Genomic DNA, 4633 nt, shown 5'->3' on the forward strand with positions numbered 1-4633 from the left:
TAAAAACAATCTAGTTGAAATGAAAGGTAAATAAAACACAATTGTAAGCTAAGTAAAAGGCAGAGCAGAAGAGAGTCCTTGGAGACGAGATCTCCTTTCTAAAGAATCTTTGAACACTGTTTAGGCAACAGGGCAGATACTTGCACATTACTTAGCAATCTAATTTAGGATTACAAGATTAGGACATCAGAGGTAACAAGAATTTTAAAGATATCAATTTCGTGGCCACAAACTTCCATATATACCATTTCCTAAAATCACTGATTATTCTTTTCTCACCTGCCCTTCACTCATCCCTAATTTTGCATGGTGCATTGCCCTGAGGACACCAAATCTGGATATTTAACAAAGAGACAATTATAAAATAGCGTTTCAGGGAAGTGTCCTTTAAATATAAATGAATGCAACTGGCTTGTAACTTTTTTTATTTTTTAAAAAAATTTATTGAAGTAGAGTTGAAAAAATATGGACTGCTTCACGAATTTGTGTGTCATCCTTGGGCAGGGTCTATGCTAATCTTCTCTGTATCTTTCCAATTTTAGCATATGTGTTACCGAAGTGGGCACTATAACTTTCTCCCTTAAAAATTTTTTTGTAATATAACTGTCTGGTTTTGGTATCAGTGCAATGCTTTCTCATTAGGTGAGTTGGCACGTGTCCCCCTTTCCTCTACTTTCTGAAAGATTTTGTATTAGAATGGTATTATTCTTTATGAAACATTTCATAGAATTTACTATTGAAGCCACCTGGGATGGAATCTCCTTGTGAAAGTCTTTTTACTTATAAATTCCATTTTTGTAAGGAGACATTGGGCTATTCAGATTTTCCATTTTTTCATTGAAAGCTTGTTTTTCAGACTTATGGTGCATTTATAGTGCTTTTCTCTGGATTTCAGCCGTTTACTAATACATGCCCCTTCAAGGGTCTCTTTTGAATTCCTAGGGTGTTCTCCAAGGAGTCTCTATTTTGACTGATTGGAATGCACGCGTGTCCAGCTCTGTGTGAGCTCTGTGAAATATACAGTTTACACCGTCTTGGTTATTCTTTGAACAGACTTGAAGATTTCTGGAGCCATTTTTCTGCATGGATCTCTCTTCTTCATTACATTGCCTTGCAGATTTCCAGCTACTTCTGCCTCCCAGAACTCTGAGCTCTCTCTCCTCCTCTCAGTAAGACTGCTCGCCGCTGTTTTGGTTGCACTTCCCTGTGTCACAGGTCAAAAATGTTTCCAGGCAAAAAGCTGGAAGATAGTAGCACATACAGATTATACCTTGTTTGTATGCAGTAGTAGATTTTAAGTACACTTTTAAGTACACTTTTCTAATAGTTATTTACCTAAACCAGTTTTGGTTACTATTTGTCTGATAGAATGTTTTCACTTACTAAAAAGTTTCAGGTGTTCATATGTCTTTATGCTTTAGATCTTTTTCTTGTAAACAACATATATCTTGATTTTGTTCGTTTTTTAAATCCAATCTGAAAATGTGTCTTGAATAGTAAGTTTAGAAAATTTACATTCAGATTAATTCTTCGTATATTTGTATGTAATTCTAATATTTTGGTTTATTCTCTTTCCATGCTTTCTGTGTCTAATTAAAAACTTATTTTTACTTATTGTCTTTAACTCTTATCTCTCACTTCAAACAGGATGGTATACTTACTAACTTTCTCATCCCTTTGCCACACGCTCCTTCTTTCCTTTTTAGTTTGATGTGATCTAGATTTTAATTCTGGGGTAATATGTATATATTTTCTTTCTATTATGCTCACTGTGATTTTAAAGAAAATAAACTTTACTGACATATTTAATTTCTTCTTCATATTTCTTGTAGCATCTCATAGATTTATTGAAAAATAAAAATGTTATTATTTAAAATGCTATTTAGGGACTTCCCTGGCCGTCCAGTGATTAAGACTTTGCCTTCCAATGCAGGGGGTGTGGGTTCGATCCCTGGTCGGGGAGCTAAGATCCCACATGCCTCTTGGCCAAAAAACTAAACCATAAAACAGAAGCAATAGTGTAACAAATTCAATAAGGACTTTAAAAATGGTTCACATAAAAAAAAATCTTTAAAAAAATATATAAAATGCTATTTAAAAATATTATCCAAAACAATTTTCAGTGCAAGTCTTTTTCGGAAAAAGCTACGGTTTTGAATTCATGTGAATATTTTTTATCATGCTGTAATACGTGAATTAGTTTGGTTGGGTCTAAGCATCTATGTCCAAAATTTTTTCTTTCAATATCTTCAAAATATTGTTCCATCTTCATACTGCTTCCAGGGATGTTGTTGAAAAATGTGTTGCTGATCTGATGATTTCCTTGATCTGCTCCTTCTTTCTGAAGCTTTTAGAAGTTTCTTGTTGTCTTTGATACATTCTTTAATTCCCAGGTGTTTTTCCCCACTAATTTGTCACTTTTAACAATCTAGGAATGCTTGCAATATGACTTTTTTCATTTATTTTTTAATTCCAGGGAATACTTCTCTATTATTTAAAAACAAAATTTCCTTCTTTCAATTTCTATTATGATCTCCTTGAGGTTCTATTATCTGTATTTTTTTATTCTACTTTAATTCTACTTTCCAGATAGCTTAACATTTAATGTTTTCTTATTCTTTATCTTTTAATTCTTCCTTCTGGATAGTTACTCAAGTGGGTCTTCCAATTACTAATTTTTTCTCCCAGTTGTATCAATTCAAATCTGTATAACCATTGTGCTCTTTATGTTGACTATCTTATTTTTCAAATCATTTTTTGTTCTTTTAATGTTGTCTTACTCTACTTCACATTAAAAATATCTTGTTTATATTTTAATATACTTTATTAGATTAATTTAAAATTTTTGATTTTTTTTGTTCTGATGCTTCTATTTCTGAAGGACTTTTATGCAGTGTGTTCTTTTTCTTTGCAAATAATTCTCCTCAAATAGATTGTTATTTTATTCTTTGAGGACATTTCCTCTGGGGCTATCAGATATCCTGTCAGATAATGGGTATGGGAGGTCAGATCTCAGGTTATAAAGCCCTGTATGTTCCAAGGGAGGAGAATGGATACGGTCTTTGATTACAGAGGTCTAGAGACCAGAAAAACCACAAATAATCACTCTTCATTTGGGAAAACTTTTCTCACTAGAGTTTCAAGTTTTGTCTTTTGGGTATAAATTGAATTGAGAGGGATAACTCCTTATGTTGTCCTATTAGCTATTAAAAGAGATGCAATAAAATCTCCCAATATGATTGTCGATTTATTTAGGTCACTATTTACTTTTGCCAGGTTTTGTTTGATACATTTTCAAATATGTAATTGTGCACACATAGACTTAGGGTTTTTATTTCTAACCAATGGGTTAGATAACATTACCAAACATCTCCAAGTAATTCTGGTAATTCTTCTCATTCCTTTAGGTTCAAACGTTCTGTGTCATAGAATTTACTTCTAATTACCATACTATTTCTTAATATTGAGTCTGATAATTTTACTCTTTTATTGAAATATTTGTTCCATTTAAATTTAATTATTGGTATACTTGGGTCAATATCTACCATCTTGCAATTTGCTTTATATGTGACTGATCTCCTTATGTTCACTTTTCTATCCTTTCTTGTCTTTCTTTGAATTAATAAAATATGTTAAATTATTTTATTTTTCCATCTTTAATTGGTTATACATTCTTTCATTATTTTTTAATGGTCATGTTAAAGATCTCTACTTTAGAGAACAGATATGTGGCTTAATGCATCTAATAAAATTATTAATTTTATCATTTCCTTGATAATGCTTAGATCCTAGAATGGTTGAATCCTATTTACCTACCTTTCCTCTTTTGCCCTACTATTGTCATGCATGTCAATTCTGCATGTATTTTGAATTCTACAACACATTATTATCATCTTTTGCAGTTAATATACTTTCATAAGGACCCACCTATTTACCATTCATTGCTTTTCACTGTTTCCTCTGTTTCCAAGTAGCTGTTTGGAATCTTTTCCTTCTGCTGAAGAATTCTTTCTTGGTTAGTCTGGCTAGAGGTTAATATATTTTATTGATATTTTCAAAGAACCAGCTTTTGGTTTCATTGATTCTATTGATTTCCTGTTTGCAATTTCATTGACTTCTTGCCTAATTTTTCTTTTCTTCTGCTTTCTTTTGGCTTAAATTGCTTTCCTTTCTCTAATTTCCTAAGATAGAAGCTTAGATTTTTAAATTTTAGATATTTTTCTTCTCTAATATATACATTCAATGCTATAAGCTTCCCTATAAGCTTTGTTTTTGCTGCACGCCACATATTCTGATAAGGTGTATTTTCACTTTCATTTAGTTAAAAATATTTTAAAATTTCGCTTGAGACTTCTTTGACCCCCACATTATTTAGAAGAGTATTATTTACTCTCCATTATTTTTCTGTTTGTTTTTCAGCTATTTTTCTGTTCTTGATCTCCAGTTTAATTCCATTGTTTTCTATGAACATTCTTTGAGTGATTACTATTGTATTAAATTTGTCAAGCTGTGTTTTGTAACCCAGAAATGTGGTCTATTCCATTTGAGATTGAGGAGAATGTGTACTCTGCTGTTGTCAGATGGAGTATTCTATAAACGTCAATTAGAACAAAGTGATTGATGGTGCTGTTCA

At 31.8% G+C, this 4633-nt stretch overlaps 1 non-coding gene across 1 annotated transcript; it reads right to left on the reverse strand.

The window, feature by feature from the left end:
* Positions 1–459: 459 nt before the first annotated feature.
* LOC115863642 (U6 spliceosomal RNA) lies at positions 460–566 on the reverse strand. The gene has a single exon (XR_004043613.1). It is a non-coding gene; the product is annotated as a U6 spliceosomal RNA (small nuclear RNA).
* Between the last annotated feature and the right edge of the window lie 4067 nt (positions 567–4633).

Source organism: Globicephala melas, chromosome 13 (genome assembly GCF_963455315.2).
Source record: "Globicephala melas chromosome 13, mGloMel1.2, whole genome shotgun sequence".
Lineage (NCBI taxonomy): Eukaryota > Metazoa > Chordata > Mammalia > Artiodactyla > Delphinidae > Globicephala > Globicephala melas.